General features: G+C 45.0%; 1 protein-coding gene across 5 annotated transcripts in view; it reads left to right on the top strand.

Moving 5' to 3' along the window:
* LOC131085806 (rho guanine nucleotide exchange factor 17-like) overlaps window positions 1-19,344 on the top strand; it is a 45,213-nt gene that overhangs the window by 2,407 nt on the left and 23,462 nt on the right. Inside the window, exon 1 of one of the 5 annotated variants that reach the window (XM_058028298.1) lies at window positions 1,603-1,619. The exons of the other annotated variants lie outside the window; for them this stretch is intronic. The gene's annotated coding sequence lies outside the window, so the exon portion shown is untranslated. Of the gene's footprint in view, window positions 1-1,602; window positions 1,620-19,344 lie in introns of those variants that run through there. 5 annotated transcript variants of the gene reach the window in all.

Below are 19,344 nucleotides of genomic sequence, written 5' to 3'. Positions count from 1 at the left end.
GTCTGTAGAGCACCGTACAAGATAACAACGGTAGCCCCAAAGCACTTATAAAGTTTTAAGCTCCTTAAGCTTCATCTGTGTAAGAAAAGCCTGCTGCAGACTAGGTGATGATGCACAGCTCCCAGTAGTCATGGAGAAAAGGGAAAGGAATGCTTTTATGGATTTTCTGAGTTTATTATCCATTGCGAGCTTGCTGAGTCTGATTTGTCTAACAAGATAGTCTGGAAATCCTGATTTCTTAATATTTAAGTTTGTAGGAGATCAAGTTGCACTTCAAATACAGCTTCCCCAACTAAACAGTTACCATCCAACCTCAAACACCTCAGTGATGCAGGTGTAAGAAGCATTGCTGATTGATGGCAGGCAAGATACAGCATCACAGTTGGTTTCCTTTCCAGTGTTTCAGAGGACAGTTCTTTTAGAGGAGAGACAGCAAGCATAGCTCCAGGGCCTCCATGGCTGGGCATCAGCCAATTACTGTCACATCAGATTAGCCCTATGGCATATCAGCACACATTTATGTTAATACAGATGCAACATGACTGTTCCATAGTATTGATGGAATTATTGTGTTTACAGCCCTATAACATGACTAATTGAAAGGCAGGTTCTGATTACAAAACCATGGACTTTGGAGGTGGTTTCTTCTGCAGCTTTTGAATGGGCCAGTTTGGAACTAAGAAATAAACTACTAGAGGACATTACCTAGTTTTTCTTTTCCATTGATGAAGTTACCATTTTGGCAAGCTCTTGGGGAAAAAAAAAATCCTCTATCATAAAAGAAACAGGAAGATCTTAACAGGTTTTTTCCACCTTGCCAAGATCCTGTTGCAGTATAACCTGTGCTGCTGTAGCTGTTTCTTGGCCTACAGCAAAAGATCTAACCTGTAGCCCTTGGAACCAGCCTGGACATTTCCTCAGCTGCCGCTGCAGTGAGCACATTCTCCTTGTCCAGAGCAGCTTGGCAGTAGCAGTTGTGGGGGTTAGTGAGGTGAGGAGGCATCACATGCCGTGCTCCATAGCCAGGATTGGGAAGCTGTCCACAGCTTGATGAGTTTTCTGCTCCCAGGTTACCTGCCAGCATTCAAGGGATGTACCCGTGTGTCTCTGGGAATAAACTGGGCACCCCTGGCCAACATCTCCACAAGTTTTGCAGGCCCTGCTTCATAATTATCCCAGTCCAGCTTCCATCTGCTTTTCAGTTTGCAGTGGCCCTCGCAGCTGGTTCCTGGCAGCCATTGTCACCTTCCAGCACAGGCATACAGGGCTGTCAGGACCAGTGAGATAAGGAAAAATAACAAAGAGGTAGAAAACAGGTACATGGGCACAGAGAGGGAAGGTGGGCTGAGGATGTATATGACAATGAGGGCAAAATGAAGTGACAAGGTGGGAGGCACTGCAAATCCTGAGTCTTTGTGGGAGTCACAGACAAGGTGGGGTGTGGAGGGAGCCGGCTTGTAGGAACAGGGTGAGAGATCTCTGCTGCCAGAGACAGATTGCATTACAGCTGCCAGCCCCTGCCCAGGCTTCAGAATGTTCAGCCAGCCCCAGCCACTGCACAGGGCTGTGCAGCATTTGTTGTTTTCCAGACATCCTCCTGTAAGTTACAGCAACAAAGGGTGAGTATCTCTGGGAACTGTGCGGGGGTCAGTAACCTTGTCCACAGCGCCGTCCCTGCTAGGGAAGGGCCCTGGGAAAACGGGTGGCACCACAGCAGGCACCAGCATCTGTTACATGAGGAGGAGTGGTTTGCTGCTCAAGGACAGAAAGGACAGTGGAAAGTCTGTGATTTCAGGAATTAGTTATGAAAGCTGGGATCCTCGGGCTGAGGTAATAAGAATAGCTGGAGAATTAGGCAATTCCCATATTCATGAGCTGACTGCAGTCCCTTTGCCAAGGCTGTATTAAATACACCAAGGGGCAGAGGAGTTTTCTGGCTTTGCTAACAGCTGCCTCAAGGTGAAGCACAAGGGGAAAAAAAAAATCTCCACTGTCTGCTGATATTCACTTTGCCATGTAACACCTCAGGGCCCTTTGTAGCCCTTTTGGAACCTTTGTTTATTTTCACATTCTAGAAATAACTTGTTTGGGAACTCAGTGGTACCTGTCCTAAGGATTTCTCTCCAGAAAGGGACTAAATGTTCTAAAGCTTTTGAAATAAACTCTGTCCTAGATGGGAAGTCAAGGAGGAGCAGTAAATTTTTTCTTACAAAGAAAAAACATGGCTTTGTGTTTTTAGCTAGAGAGAGTGTCTACGCCCTTGCCTTTTCTGCTGTTGAAATGCTTAAAGAAACGTGTAAGCAAAAATCCATTTTTCCTTTGGGATATGAAGCTTCAGCAGATGGTGGTGGGAGTTTGCAGGCTCGGTTCTTTGTCAGTGCTTGCAGAAGAGAAGCAGCCTGACACTGCACTAGCTGTGGATGCAAGGCTAGACCTGCTCCAGTCAGACACTGCAGCCCATCTTGTGGCTTCCCTGGTGTCTGGGAGCAGTGCTGGCAGTCTCCTGTCAAAAGTAATTTGTTTACCACACAGCAATCCTGCTGTTTCTGTAGGCATGTTTAGGAAGCCAGTTAGCAACTGAAAGATGACAGTGGCTTTGACCACAATCAAGTGATTCACAAGACTCAGAGTACACACAGCTGAACTTTTCATGCAAGGTTCTTTCCCCGAGGAAAAAGGGAATTAAAGACCCTCAGACACTGAGCAGAGACAGCTCCATTCAGACCTAGCACTGAAGTGATACACATTAATTTCTAGTATCACAGCCTGTTGGAGCTGTTGTGTCACATTTATTTGCAGGCTTCCTAGCTTGTTGAAAGGACAACTTCCCTACCATTCCCTCTACTCAAGTCCTTGCTTATCTTAAGGACCATTACATCTCAATAAACACACCTTGCAGAGAGGCCTAGAGACAGAGCAGTGGGTCAGAGTTTGGCTGGAGTGGAATTAGCACTACCCATGGCTGGTACTGGATTGAAGCTGAGCCCCCTTGACCAAAAGGGTGTCAGTGCCTGGAGATATCAATCAGCTCTGTGCTGAAACACTGCTGTTGTTTGGGGTGGTGTGGCTGATCTTTCCAGCCTGCTCCTAGGAGTAGACAGAAGCAGCCCCTTCCAAGGGGAGATCTGTGTTGAAAGAGCCTTTCCAAGAAAGTGCCTTGTAAGAACCTGGGAGGTAACTTTCTCATAAAGGATCAATGGAGTTTCACTGCTAATCTGTGCTGTGGTAGTTTAACCTGAAAAAAGCCCCTCAGGCCTGAACTGAGACGTCTCAGTTACAAGCAGATGAGAGCACTCCCTCAGGGGTCCTGGTTTGCGGTGCTTAACTGTTTTGCACTGATGTGCCCCCTTTTTACCACAGCTGCTGCAACAGCTCTGTTCTCTGTGGACAGTCAGGGCTCAGGTTTCCACAACACAAGATAACCTGTCAGTAAGCCCCAGTGTGGCACTTCTCCTCCTATTTAAGGGCTAGATACAGCTATGGAAATTGGTGCTTTCTGATTGCAGAAGCCATACCTGCAGTGGGGAGACCTCACAACACAGTACTTCAGCTTCCCTAAAAGCTTAGTATCACTGAAAACAAGCATCAGCCAAAGCCACAGGAGAGAAAAAGAAAGAAAAAGAAAATTTATTTTTGAAAGAGGAATGGGTAGGCCATAGATTCCTTTTGATTAGTAGCCTCTGAGCTGATCAGCTTTTTAATATTGAGGTGCACAGCTTGCTTGTTTGATCTGCCACTGGAGTTTTGGAGCACCTTCCAACAGGAAGAGTCGATGTCTCATTCCTGGCTCTGAGAACCAGGTCTGCCATCTCAACAGCCAGTCCTGTCTCTCAGTGAGGATCTTCTGCCCTTTTTTCTGGGTTCTGTTCTTACCTGGGTACAACAGAGTCATGTTCCCAAGGGTGACAGTCATTGCTTGTCTACACAGTGCTGTGATATTTCTGGTCACATGCAGACAGTGGAGCAATAACTCTGCAACACTTTTTATTCTGGCTCTCAGCACACTCCTCAGGCTATTCTTCATTACAGAGTAGCATGAAGTAAATCCATAAAACAGAGCTAACCCGGCCAGAAGCAGCTGCAGGCACTGGCATAGCCCACAAGCACATCAGCAATCCTGTTCATGCTTACAACAGTGCAGCATACATTAGTGCATGCCTTAGATATTTATTTTCATTTAGGATGGCTTTTGACCTCCATAGGAAGAAGATCCCTACTCCCCCTGGCCTGTATAGAGGGATGAGAGGGATGAGACTCAGAAACTTTATTTCCTCTTTGCCTAAAAGCCATTCTTCTACTTGTATCTCCTATAAAGACCGTCAGAGGACAGTCCCTTTTGAGTGAAGTAATATTCATATCAAAACTCCAGTTGTACCTCAAGCTAACACTACCTTAAAAAACAATCCCTTTGAAGAATATATAAATATCATGCAAATCAGCTCAAAGTTGTTGTAATAGGAAAGGCAGATGAGATTTATATCTGGAGAGAAGGTCTGCTATTTTCAGATGGAAATTAGAAAAATGAGGGAGGTTGGCCACTAGATAGGTGTGGCCTAAAATACTTATTAAGGGGCAGATTTCTGTTTGCTTTCCTTGCTGGATTGTTTTGAAAGATGTGAGCATCTAGTTTTGGCGAAATGTTGAAGCACATTCTGTGATAATATGGCTGTGACTTTTAAGGTGCTGAAGACTTTTAAGAATGAGGCTTTTGTGCTGTTCATTGGTGAATCTGAACATGGTTACAGATGTGGATATGTGGTAATAAAGTGGCTGAACTTCTGAAAGGCATACTGGGGTAAGGCCAGGTCAAGAGAGACTCCACTTTTCCAGACAGTGAATAAGATCATGGTATATCTGGAAATACAACTCTTAGTCCATGGTTCCACCTGCAGGACCATAGTACGCCAATTTGTAAAACAGCATTAACAATCCACTTTGGATTATCTCTGTAGATTACCATGATTATTAAATGGTAAACATGTCCATGTGGAAGAGCCCTCAGCAGCACTGTATGTGTGCAGACTGGTGTTTGCCACACATGGTATTTGGTGGCTGCATCATCCTGCTGACATTGGCATAGCTTCCGTAGGTGCAAGCCACACACAGGGTGGAGTGACAGGACATAAGAGGTTCATAAAGGTGAAAGCTAGACAAGCACACTGAGATGAAATCTTTTGCTACACACCATCTATAGAACTTCCCCAGATTGATTTGTTCCATCCAGTGCCTCTCTTTTAATGGCAGTTTCCAGCTGAACCAAACTCTGGTTGCCTCTGGGTGCCAGTGTGGCAGCTGCCTCGCTGCTTCAGGCTGCAGTGCTGGGTAGTTGGGACACAATGCTGTGTGCAGTGATGAGGAATGTGCTGCCTGTGCTTCACCCATCTCCTTCCACTCAGTGAGAATCAGGTGTTCCACTGAGTCACGACAGTGCTGGGGCTGTGGGGCAGCAGGGCCTCTCACAGAGTCAAGATATCAAAGTTTGGGCAGTGAATGCTGCTTCAGGTTGAATTCCTGCCTTATAGCACAGCTCCAGCACATAATTGACACAGGACTGGAGCAGAGCTTTAATGGGAGTGCAAGTGGCTGTGGCTTTGGGACAGGTGGTAGTCCTCCATCAGCTTCTTCATCAGGGATGCGTGGGAGTCAAAGGATAAGGAGTTTGTAGGAAAGTGCAGAAAGATGGGTTGAGAGTCTTATCAGGCAACAGGATAGCAGAAGGTGCTCTGTGGCAGGAAAAGGCATTTCTTTAGCACCTAAGAGACTGTGTAGCACGGGTGGCTGTGCTTAGGAGTGGGGAGGAGAGAGGAGTGCAAAGGCGGCAGGATAATGCAGGGGAGCAGGGAACAGGCAGGATGAGGTGACAGCCAGAGCTGATGAATGGAAGTTGTGTGTTGGCTTGGGAAGTCCTTGAATGGGAGCCCCACACACAAATGCCTGGAGCTTTTGAAAGTCAGCACATCAAGCACCAAAGCAGCAACTGTGCAGCATGACTCCACATGAGGAGGAGCAAGCAGCAGAATGCCTGGCTCCTAAAGAGGTTGGGCTCTTAGTCTACCCTATCCACTCTGCCCATTTTGCCATTCGTGCTGCTATTGGAAATACATAGCATCTGGAAAAAGCAATGCCCTTGTACAGTGCCTTTGGCTTCAGGAGAGTTCCTACAGCGTTGAATTCGCCCCATAGATTTTAATTACTCTCCACTGTGATAGTAATGAGAGCCAGTGGAATTGTACTGATTTTATTTCCTTTTAATTTGTTATGATGCTCTGGATGCAGATTAACTTTCCCAGCTCGATACATATTATTGATTCATTCTGCCTCGTGTTGCAGTAAATAGCTTGAAGAGGGGTGGGCTGATTTCACTGTAGCTTTTCCTGGTAGCTCTGTACCCCATGCAGTGTTCTCCTCACACGGGCAGTAGTGAAAATCAAGTATCCTTGCTTGCTTCCAAGCAGGTTGTTTACATCCATGCAAATGAGGGCAAACACTAGCCTGTGGTATTGCTTCTCTGTATGCAATAGTCTGGGTCTCCCAGCTGCCTTTCTGTTTGATGTACTGACTGTGAGGACAGATGAGTGGTCATCAAAGCTGCTTGTGTGGGACTTCACCCTACTGAGGGATCCTCCTCCACTTTATTTGGAAAAAGACCCAGCACTCCTTGATGCAGAGTATTTAATGTCTTTTTTCCTCTACTCTTACATCACTGAAGTTTTAATGGAGATGAGAAATTGAGCCTGTGTTCTCTTAATACAAAACCTTAACAGAGGTTGAGATCAGGAGGCTGAGACAGTGTCTTGCTGCTTGTAACAGGGATGACTACAAGATGATCTGCAGTCCCACTAGCAGGAATTTGCTCCACAGGCTCAGTGACACCCCTGGCTCAGTGGAGCCAGTCTGGGCATGCCAGTGCACTGGTGGAAGTGCATGACCACCCCAGCCAGGAACCACCTGCTATCTCTGCACCACACAACCTGCTGCTCCCAGCTGCTGCTGGTTTTCTGGGCCTGGCTGCAGACCTGGTGCTCCACCTCACTGAGTCAGCTCACAGGGCAGTGCAGTGCTTGGAACAGTAGGGGTGTCTTCTGTCCCCCATGGTCTTCCTATCCTACATCATCTTGGATAGGAGAGATTCAAAAAGAAAGAAGCTGGACTCAGCAGTCCTGCATCCTTCCACATGCCAGCCCATTGGCACAAACTGCAGCAGGAATCCTGGTGTTTCAAGGCTTATCTTAAAAAGCTTTTCTATCCACAGCCATGCTCAAACCACTCCTTTGTGGCATTCTAACTCTGTGTGTCCATAGAGCATGAGACCTCTGTGCCCCTCAGGGAGTCCAGAGGGACACTGACTGCATTGCCTGAGAGTCACATCACCAATCAGAGGCCATTGGACAGGTCAGTGATTATTGTCTGGTCACTGATGATGGGTATCAGTGCCTTGGAGCCATTCCTTGGAGCAGAAGCTGAACCTAGGCCAGAGTAGCTTTGCCTGAAATTAAAGTATGAACAGTCCCTTCAGATGTGAAATGTTACTTGCTTCTCTTGCAAAATAATCCACCAGTTCTGTGGACAGCTCTAATGCACAGGAACATGTGCACTGACCCTGCAGCCCTGGGCAAGATATAACAGGGTAGAGGTAAATATCAGTTGGTTGTGTCACACAGCTGACTCCAGGACTTAGAAGCCTATATCCAGTTAAAGCAGCCAGGCAATTAACATCAAAAAGTTGAGTCTGGTCTTAACCTAGTGCGTGTCAACATGGCTGTTGTAGCTGCAGAGGAAGCCTCAAATTTTTCTCAGTGAGTTTGCCCTTGCACCCTTTATCTCCATCTTGCAGAAGATGCATTTCCAGACTTTTCTGTGTGTACTTTGTCCATAGAAGCATGGTGGCAGCAATCTTCGGTTTTTCTTGATCTCCAAAGACAGTCTGTGCACCTGCCTGCCAACATCCTGCAAATGTGGGCCCCTGAACAGCGAGGAGCATCTCTCACCAGCTTCAGGAGGATACTGGGCAAAATATTTGGAAAATGCATTCTAGAAGATCAGAAAATAGCATTAAGCAGAAAAACTGAGGTGAATTGGGGCACGGTGAAAAGTCAGGTACAGAGGATTAGATCCCAAACCTTATCATCCTAGGGAGTGTGGATCCTAGGAATCCTGCAGACCCTCAGCCAGGGACCCCCATCATGCTTTAGCCCAGCAGTGTCACTGTGTCCTTGTACCTGGCAGCACTTCCCCAGGATACTTGGCATTCATTTAGAAGGAGTAAAAGCTTTGGGGCCTGGTGATTCACCAGAGAAGGTTCTTATGCTGCCTTAGGCAGAGCAGTACAAATGCAGGGTTTTGGCTTAGTTCCACCATATCCTTAGAGAAAATAGAAGAGAATTTAACATTTCTTTTTCTTTTTGCTGTATAGACAAAGCCAGGTTTCTCACTTAGCTGGGCCGTCAGTGGCACTAAGTGTACCTTCAGCGCACCACCACCAAGGACAGAATTGGGAGAAAGGCCCTTTTACTCCCTCTCTTGTACCCCAGAGAAACACATGTGTCTCTTTGGGCAATTTACAAACTCTTTTGTGAACCCAGCCACTCCAGTGTCCCCAAAATTCTAGCCAACTCAATTTCATCTATTTTATATCTCTTAGGTTAAAAAAAAAACCCTCAAAAGAACAAGCAAACCTTAGGAAAAACATCTAAGTTTTCCTGCTCTTGATTTGCCTTCCTTTCTGCCTGGAATAAGAAGTAGGTTGCTTTGTGCCCTCCTCTTAACTTTTTTTCACTGTTTAGGCTGGGAAATGAACTCTATCCCAGCTAAAATCAGGTGTATGTTTGAACAGGCTTCAGCTTCCACCCTTCCCCAGAAGGGTTTGCATTGAAATGGACTTTGAATATCTTTCTGAAAAAAAATGGGTTTGTGTTGGAACTGGTAAAACTCTTGCTTCCCTACTTCTCTTGCAGTCCCTACCTCACAGAATCACTTGAAAGGAAATGGCATTTCCTCCAGGATTTATGATTTTGTGGTTTTTGTTGTTGGTTTGGGATTTTTTAATAATAAAGTCCTTTGCTCTCAGCTCCCAGTGGGAATTCCCTGAAGTACTCTCACCTGAGTGTACCTCAGGGATGATGCCTTGCTTATAGAAAATGCTATAAATTCCAGCTGGTCTCCTGCAGGAATAAAGCAAAGGAAGCCACATAGCAACTGCTGTTGTCTGGCTGGTCAGAGGGCACTGTGCCTCCTAAACCAGCTCCCAAGGCAATTGGGCCTAGTCAGGAGCCTTTTCCAGGAGACAACAGATGACTGTTTAAAAAAAAAAAGGTGAGAAAGAAGGAAAAGGAGAAGAAAATAGCAATGAAAGATCAAAAACAGCTGCAAAGACAGAATACACACAGAGTTATGCTGGTGGTGGGTAAAGAGAGACATGTGTGGGTCATGGACTGTTCTGATACCATAGTCCTGTCCCTGCCACTTCAGAGGGGAAGACAGTGTGTCCCTCAGGGCACATGTCCCTGGGCCATGCCAGCTTGTGCTCAGACAGTGGCATGGAGCTCTTACACCTGAGCACAGGTCTCAGAATTAAGTTTATTTCAAGTAATTACATTTCAGTTTTAGGAAACCTTACCTGAGTTTCCTTGGTTCTCAGAGACTGCCAGGAGAGTTCTTGCAGATTCTGGAAGGTAGTTTTATTTTGGCCTCTTACAGGTAGTGGAGCTGAAACGCAGGAGTTGGAGTGTCTTGTCTCAGGAGATGGGGGAGCAGACACCAGTCTCATGTGTTACCAAGTTACAGTTTGTTCTCAGCATCTCCCACTCTGCAGCTGTGAGAGTTACACAATTAGCTTCATTCACACACTTCAGGGTGAGAAGTCACAACTTCAGTTTGTGGCTTCTCCAAATGATCTTAACCTATGTCCACAAAAAGCTCAGGAGTGTAAATCAGTGTTGTGTGACCTCCTGCAGAAAGGCTGTTAACAGACAGCAGGAAGAGAAAGTCCTGCCTGCATTTCAAGGCAAGGGCGAGTTGGCTTTAATTTTTAAAACACTTTCACAAGTGATTGATGCAGCAGTATTTTTGGAGCGGGGAGGACACTGACAGTCTTCTGGTGCTATGTCAAATGCCTCATGATGCCAGTGGTACATCAGAGTACCTTCACCAACATACTTCAGACTCTGGCTAAAATCATCTGCTCTGGCTGAAGCAGGAATGGCATCTGGAAGTAAAATCTGGCATGAGGAAATCAACAAGGCATCACAGTCTCTGTATTCATTAGGATCTTAAGTCAAAGGCTGTCTTGTGTTCAGCTGAGATAGGATCTAGAGGTGCTGTACCATCAGCACCTCACGAATTCCTAGGTGCCTCGTGGGGGACAAAGGAAGGCAATGCAAACCAGAGCTGGGGCTGAGAACAGTACTGGCTGTGAGGCCAGTTTCCATCATCACCAGCTGGAAAGAGAGAAAGTGATGGACTTCAGGGAGGGTCTATAACTGTAGATAGTGGAGACCCCATACCAGCAGCTGGGAAGCAGGAATATGTCCATCAATTGGTTTTTCCTCTTTGTTTATTAACTGCAATTCCTCTGACCTCTGCAGGAGGACATACAGGAAGAGGAGTATCAGCCATCTTATTACAGTGCCTTATTTTGCTGCTGCTTTACATGTTTATCAAAGGTTTTACCATTGACATCAGTGGAGTTAAAAAGAGCTCTTGGTTCGTCAAGTGAGACCAGATTAAGTTAGCAGGATTCTGTTCCAGGGCTTTTGACATGCTTCCAAAACCCAGTCCAGCCACTATCCAGGCTGTGGGTGATTTGATTCTGCTGGTGCTGACAAAAGCTGAGCAGCAGCAGAGATTGCACCTCAAGAGCTGTGTACTCAAATAGTAGTGCCTACTTCTTAGCGCACCAGGCTGATTTATTTTCAAGCATAATGATCAGAAAAGCAAGCCAACACCCTCAGACATCCCTAGCTTGTGGTGAATATTGAGAACTAAACCTGATTCCAGTAAGAATTGGGGGAAATGGAGCTATTATATTCTGCAGAAGTTGATGGCTGAGGCAGAATGCTTCATGCCCTGGCAAATGTCAGTGACATTAGCAGGCTGGCTTCCATTTGAGAGACGTGGGTGATTTTCGCAGCTGGATGACCTCAGCACCAGGAGCCAGGGCCTCTCACTTCACATGGAGAAAGCCCTTCAATCTTTAACTAGCCAATCTTTGACTTCATCTTATTTAAAGATTTTAGGCACTGTGCAGTGCTAAAGAGGATCTTGCTGAGCTCCTATTACCTCAGCAGCAGCTGATATGTAATGAATTATTCAAGACTAGCCAGTTCCTTCATCAATTTTAATAAATCAAGTTTTCCACCGTGTCCTCAGCAGTGCTGCCAGCTGGGATATGATGAGGTAAGCCCATTATTCTTGAGGCCTTTTTCATTTGGTCCAGGTTTACATACCTGAGGGCCTTGGTAATAACCAAGGGATTAACAGCAGACAGTGCTAACTTGGGGTAGATCTACAGGGAGCAGAAGAGACACCAGAACTCCCCCATCTCTCAGGAGATCACAAAGCTCTGTCTGTGCACAGGGAAGGTGGCTTTGCTTCTACAGAAACAGACTCAGCTGCTACATGCTGACCCCCAGAGCAGTGTCACCCTTCAGGCAGATGGCCTGGACACCACAGCAGCTGAGGGGCACTTCCCATCTTTCACACAGACTCACTCTCATGGCATTGTTCCTACACCTCTAATGTTTCTCCAGGGCAGGCACTCTGTGATGTTTGTGAAACAATCCCATTTTGGAAGCACCTCTGTGGATCAGCCATCAATGTAACACATGCACACGTTGCCCCACACAACTATTTATGTAAACACAAAGCAGCACCTCTCCTGCAATGCAGACATGCCATCCAGGCTGCTGATCAACTTCTTCACAGAGCAATAGTTCCACAGCCAACACTGAGCTGAGCTGGTGGCTGTTGTGAAGTGTCTTTCCCTGAGCTCCTGCTCAAACTCAACAACAGCAAATGCTTCCTGACACTGAAGTGCTTGTAGCACTTTCTGTACATCTCTTGAATAGACAGGAACACACTTCTCTCTGTTCATCACCAACCTCAATATTGCTCATTCTGTTTTTTGCTTCTCTCCTGACTGCATAGGAACCAATTTCATAATGTAGTCAAAGGCAAAAAGGTGCTCTTTGTCCCCTGTAGAATTTTTTTATTACATTGTGCTACACTGCATGAAGAGGTGAGAAAAGAAGAAATGGGTCTATTTCTTCTCCTCTGTAAACTACAGGTCAGCCAGGGTAGGGTATTTCTCCAGCCCAGGTCTTGTAGAGGATTTGGCACTTATGGTCCCTCCTGTACACAAGACATGCAGGTTTTACTGGAGAGGAGCAGAGCATTCAGACCAAACCCATTTCTACTGTGGCTGCATCCAGCTCTGTATTCAGAGAACTTACATTGTCATGAGGACACAGTCAGATAGCTTCACTTTACAGCACTTGCAAGGAAGGCAGAAATCTCCATAGGTGCTTTTATTATCATGTATTTTAGGAGAGGGAAGATGAACTGCTGAGGAGGAGAGAGTCTGAACACAAGCAATGCTAATAATGAATTGTTTACAGTCCTGGTGATAAATTCAGTGCATGGATTAGTCCATGATTATCTAACCTGCAGCATCTCTGTGGTGCATCCTCTCATGAATGTGCTTCTGGTGAGGCATCCAAGCAAAGCAGTTTATGCACAGAGCTGGCACCAGAGCTCTTTGATTGATGGATGAAGGAAGGTCACAGTTATGAGAGATTTATTGATTTGCTCTTTGGGGATGGACCATAGAAGAATAGCACCTAATTGTGAGAAGTATGAGGGTGGTTCCTCACAGTGTATTAAACAGCAGTAGCCATATATCTTGTGTTTCAAGAAGTGGGAAGGATGTTTGCAGATCCTGCAGCCATTGCACCTGCTGGCTCTTCAAGTCTGCCTCACAAAGCCATAGGGCTGTTTTCTATGCCTAAGTCATTACCCCTAATCACCACACCCCTCACTTCATTTATGGAGTTACACCATGATGTTTTTTGGGCCCAAAGCATTTCAGCTCCTTTATACCATCATTAATCCTGAAGCTCTTTAATTCTCTCCATGTCTTTTTCCCCCAATCAGTTTTGTGCAATTCTTAGATGGTAATTTTTATTTACTACTTTCTACTTTCCCAGCGTTTGCATACATAACATTCTAGTTTCACTTTTCCAATAAACAAGAATCCTATTTTTTTCAAACCAATATATTTACTTTCCTTAGCCACAGCATTGTGCCTATTTGAACATTTAGGGGGGGAAATAAAGTTCCCAATTATCATTTGTATTTTTCTACTAAAATTTCCCTTCATTACCTGGCTCAGTTGTTTTCAGCTATCTGAAGCTGACATTTTAGAGTTGTAATGAGGGGTAATTGGGTTGCACAGGGCTCTGTTTGCACACAGCAAATGTAACTGTGTAGTGATCATTGGTAACTAAGCAACCAGTTATGTTTTATTTCTGTGATCAATTCCTTGCTATCTGTCAAGATTAAGTCTAACACAGCATGTGTCCACGAGGGATACAGCAATTTGTGGAGTTAAGAACCCATCATCTAAAAGACTAAGAGCAGCAGCAGCACAAGGCCCCTGACTTACTGCTCTGACTGCAGTCTCTTAGAGACATGGAACCTTTTTCTTTCAGTGCATGGGAAATTTTAGAGTCTTGATGGTTTAAGTAGAAGTTCATTGGCTGCCACATTTTATTCCTGCGATTCAGACAGTGACAGCCAACCTATATTTACCCTTTATCTGTTACAGCAAGTTGTTAACATTCAGAGGCTCTCTTTGAGAGTCAGAAGGCCAAGTGGGACAGGCTTGAATTGCTTTGGTCCTACATCCTGGAAGTCACCCAGCAGTGGTCGCTGCAGGGGAACTTCAAAAACTCTTGATTTTCTGCTCACTCATTCCACGGGAACATTTGTTTCTTCTGTTTAACTGTGGATTATACTCACCAATTTCAAGGGCTTGGAAAACTCCTTGTCAGGAAGCAAGTAAGGATGGACATCTTCCTTCCAGGAGGGAAGGTGAGATGGAAGCCAGACAACAGGGCAGGTTGAGACAGGAACTTTGGAAAAGGGGCACTGTCCCACTGCACCTAAACAGGAAAGGTGGAGTGGGTCCCATGATTGGATATTTTTTCATCCAAAAGGCCTCAGAGAAACCTGTAGTTCCAGCACAGCTCTGATGTCACCAAAGAAGTAAAGCCAAGCAGGTCAGAGCAAGCACACACAGCACAATCCACACAAGGGCCAGGGGCAAGGACTTAAATGCAGCTCCCAGGCCAGTGTGGGGCCGGAGCAAGGGTGAAGGTGCCAGATGAGACTGGTCAAAGTCATTAGGGGCAGCTGTACAACACTCCTCAGCCTAAGCTTGCATCTGCCCTGCTACCCAAAATCTGTTCCAGATGGATCACTAGGAGACATTTCATAGAAAAGAAATCCATTTTAGCTTCATGCAAGAAAGAAAACGTGGTCCATCTGGAGCAGTTTGTAACAACTCTTCCACCTCTGTCTATCTACAGCAAATGTTGTGTGGAGCTTAGAAAGAAATCTTTAGAAGCTCCATCTCCAGACTCCATTTGCAAGTATCCTTGTTGCTGCTTGCTGAAAGGGGCCATATGGATTTTGTACTGAACGTTGCATAAATGCTAGTATGCAAGTATATTTAGAGGTGACATATGGGCAGTAGTAAATGGAAATGAGTGAGGTTTTTGGTTCAGATTACACAGGCAAGTTCAGCGAAGCAGATGCACCAGTATGTTACTCAGGAAGCTTCATTATCTGGAGTCCCAGGTTCAGATCTTGATTGGGGTTTTTTCTGCACCAGCTTGTGCTGGCTGACTTTGTCAACGGTACTATTGTTTGGCAGCAGATGTAGAAAATCTTGAAGACTTCAGCCATTGTAAGAAAAATCCCACAACAGTCTGATCTGGGTTATACTGTAGACCAGTCAGAGACAGCAACCTTTATTCTTTGGGGTCCTGTAGGTACAAAGTTGTTTGCATCATTTTAGAGTTATAAAAATGATGCAAATACAGAGTTATTTGCATCAGTTTAGAAAAATTATGTTGTAGTTTAGTAGCTGACAGAACAGCCTGCTATAGCTAGTAGATGTAGGAGATTGCTTTACTTTTGTTTGAATCCTTGCAGAAAACCAGAAAGTCCTGGGTGTGTGGGAGTTTGTGAGCTTCAGTGTCCTTGGTCAGGGAGAGTGGCACAATTCATACTGGCACAGTGTGTCACAGCTCCTGCTGTCCTGCCCCAGCCAGGGAGCAGGAACTCCCCCTGTGCTCAGGAACAGGTGTTTGAGCTGGATCTGAAAGTTCTGAACTGAGACCCATCTGGCATCAGATGAGCTGGTATCTGCATAGTAACTGGCTGTGTTAAACCATCTCCTACTCTACTCTCTTTTATTTTTCAGTGTTTGGGGAATTTACTCATAGAGCCTCAAGCAAAAAAAAAAAAAATCCAAGTTGAGCAGAGATGGAAATTTTCATGAAGCTGTAGATAAGGCATCCCCTTTGATGATAATACCACAATTTTATCTGCTCTGATTAAAAGGTTAATTAGATTTCGACCTCTTATGCACAAAGAAAAAATGACAGCATCGTGACAGATTTTAGGAGCTTGCTCAGATGTTGTCTTACAGCTAATCCACTCTGGTCACTACAGTCCCCTCTCTTGTCAAAGCCTGATGCCTCTTTTTTACAGCCTCACCTGCGCATTAAACAGCAGCCACAAAGCATTTGCCACTGGTCCTGCCAGCTGATGTGTCCTTTTTAAAGCCTACTCATTGCACCATGTGCATTTCTCTTTGCACAGGAAAATAGTTAGCTTTGAATGTCACCCAGTCCTATGGAGGCAAGTGGGAAGATGGATTATGTTGGCAGCAATCCATCCATCTGTTCATCTGCCAACCCTAATGTTTAGCTTTTCAAGCTCCCAGTTGTCTTAAATAATGCTGACCTACAGGGTCTGGGGTGGGAAATGTCACATGGCTCATTTAGTCTTCCATTTCTTAAGTGGTAATTAAACTTTCTGAGGTGTTATAGATACATGCAGGAATTGTTGATGGACAGTACTCATGAGGTTGAGATTAAATTCTTTTCTGAGATGCTGTGTTGCATGAGACTTACCACACTGTTGGCTGCAGCATCTCCACTGTATCTTCTCAGAGTACTCCTTAAAAAAGGTGTTTGCAAGGGATTCCTGCCTGTTTCCCATGAGAGATTAGATGTCTGCATGAACAATGTTTCCTTTCTTTTGATTGGCATTGTGAAGTTGTATCAGTAGTGTGGTTTTGCCTCCTTGCTATGCAGCTTTGGGTAGGTGTGTGTACTTTGTGACAACCACAAAAGCTGCAAACACTGGGTGCTGTGTTATTAAAAAAAACCTGGCTAGTTGCCTGCAGCTCTGCCTTGATGCTCTTGGTTTAGTTTTTAGCACTACTTTGGTAAAATAAATGTGCATGCAAGAACTCTCATCAGCTACTATGATCTGTGTCTTATTTTTTCCCAGTTGTGAAAAAAATAAAGGTTAACAAGAATGTAGTGACCTTCATTAGGCTCTTGGAATACTTTGCAAAATGGCATGGAAGTAATGATACCTAACTCAGGCTGTGAGAACCCAGAGCTGGTTGGGAACTGCCGGCTTCAGACCCTGCAGCAAGTTACTGGCATGAGAAGTGACATGGAGTGTCTTGTGATTCTGGTTCCAGGGTGGGTCTGCATCACACTTAATGTCATGTGGTCTATATGATGTAGCAAATATTTAACACCAGCAGCGCATGGAGAAGGAATCTGATTCACTACCCTTCTTCCTCATTCTCTTAGGAAGAGCTGCAAAATTGCTGCATTTATTCTTTTCTTCACCATGTTACAGTTGCAAACCTGCACTGCATGAAGATGTAGCTTGCACAAAGTGTCTAATACATCTGAGCAAATAAAAACATTTTTTTACAGCTGGCTTTAAATGAGGGGTATGCCCTGCCCCTCTTCCATCACCTTTCACTATAGTGTAGGGTCTGGCAAACCAAAAAGGAACAGTCCCATGGCAATATTGATAAGTTAGAATATACAGATGTGGTTAGGAACATCCCAAGAGTATATGTGTTGGTATTAATCAGTCTTAAAATTTGTTTCTTAATGATGACTTTAAAACATCTCCAGTAAACCGTGACATGATGTGTCTAGGGGAGATGTGTGTGGTGAGAAATCCCATGGATCTGTAGTGCCTCCAGTCTGATCTCTCCAAATGCTGTTCCTGTGGGGTCACCTGGGTGTTAATGCCCAGCTGGTGTCAAATACAGCCTAGAGTGATTCTCCTATCCTGAACATATCTGATGTGGTTTTAAGCCTTGATATTGTGATCTCAGAGACCTTTGGTGACCAGCTGTTTAGGGCAAATGACACTTGGAAAGCTGCCCTGTGGAACGTGTGCTCCTCGCAGCATGCTGGGATTTGTGCCTAAAGCCATTTATCCATGCACCTCCCTGTGGAGGAACCCAGAGCTCCAGCCAGTCCAAATGCCATTTCTGCTCAGCCCTAAGCTGCTCTGGGCAGTTCACTGCTGTTGTTTCTCTGCAGTCACAGAACTGTTTGCAGAAAAGTAATAGCTGCAAACGCAGCAGAACAGCAGCTCCCCACAGGCAGAGATCCCATTTCAAGAAGCTTTTACGTTCCTATCACCTTCTGTCTTCCAGTGTAGTAAACCAGCTCCTGTCCTTGCCTGTCCCTGCTGGTTTGTGGTGATGCTCTTTCTTCCATCCACAGCACTCACAGCCCTCCATCCCCTTGCTCTTAGCTGGGGAAAGGGCAGGACACTGCAGCTGGGTCTGTGCTCTCCACCCTGCCAGCAGTAGGTCAAACTGAGCACTTAGATGTGCTAATTGCAAGTCACAACATTTCCTACAGGGAACACATCAGCTGGGGTTTTCTCCAGCCATCAGTGTTCCTAAAGCCTCTTGTATAGACAGGCAGGCAAGAGGAGATAGAAAAAGAAAATCCAAGTAATTTCCATAGCTAATTGAAATGAAGGGGAAGGGAAGAGGTGCAAATCCAACTTGAAAGGGCAGCTTTTGCCTTTGATAATCAACTGGGAAAAATAACTTACTGGAGCATTGAAGAATATGAAACAAAAGTAAATAAATGATGCTGTCAGTCTGATCAAAGGGTTGCTAAACAAGAGAGACCCTCTGTCAGTGCTGGTCCAGCCTCCATGTGCTCAGGAACCTTGCCTGGGAAATTTGATGAACAGCTATGTGTAATGTAGAGAAAGGAACTGAATTTTCCTCTTGGGATCTGTTCCTGATGTAAAGTGCTGCCAGACTCTGTAGGCCATTAGAACTAGGGATATCAAAAAATGCAAAGGAGAGGGGCAGGGTAATTTTGATTCCAGTTCCTGAGTTCATATGGAGGCAAAGGATCTGAACATACTGACACATCCATTGAATCTGATCTGCCCTGGGGCAGTGCTGGCAAAACTATCCATGTAATGGTATTGCTATAGATAATGCTCCCCTGTGGATATAATTCTTCTGTAATAACAGAACCAAATGAATAAAAACTTTCTGGATTAAGAATGCCTGTCAGGTGATGGAGTGATACATGCCTGGAGTGGTACTACTGTCAGGAATAAAAGGTTCTTTAGTAAATTTGTAAGTACTTCTAGACATAAAGCAGAAAAGATAAGAGTCTTTGCTAAGACAAACAGCATAGTCTAAAATTTGCTAATCATACTACAGTCTCCCTCAAAACAAGGCATCTTGCAGTTTGTGCACTCCTTGATGGGCTTAGATAAATAGCATCTGTAGAGAAATAAGGAGTTCCACTGGAGCTTTATCACTTCTTCATTAATGAAGAATTAGGGTGTGATTTCTTTCTTTCATTAATGAAGAAGTGATAAGCATGAATGAGGAGTGATTTTCCCAGGGAAGGCAAGGTCAGAGAGAAGTGTTATTTTAGCAAGATGGCTCCTGTGCCCCAAATCCCAAGAACACTTGTGCAAAGTGAAAAGACACGATTGTGACTGGAGCCCAGCCTGTCATTTCCAGTGGTCACTTGGTTGGGATGAAAGATGAAAGGTTGCTTTAAACTCCACATTGCAAAGCAGGAAGCCAAGAGAGAGCCCATGGCACCATCTTCAAAGAGAGCACAGCACTGAGCCTCAGCAAAATAGAGCAAAAATCTGCAACAGTGGCTTTTCCACGCTTGAAACAGCTCTGGAGAGGCAGGGGGTTCCCAGTGGCTATCCAGGCAGCTGAATGAAATTGTCACTTGAGAT

This window comes from Melospiza georgiana, chromosome 7 (genome assembly GCF_028018845.1).
Source record: "Melospiza georgiana isolate bMelGeo1 chromosome 7, bMelGeo1.pri, whole genome shotgun sequence".
Taxonomy (NCBI): domain Eukaryota; kingdom Metazoa; phylum Chordata; class Aves; order Passeriformes; family Passerellidae; genus Melospiza; species Melospiza georgiana.
Note: the sequence above shows the minus strand (reverse complement) of the source record. Positions and strands in the feature narration are given on the sequence as shown.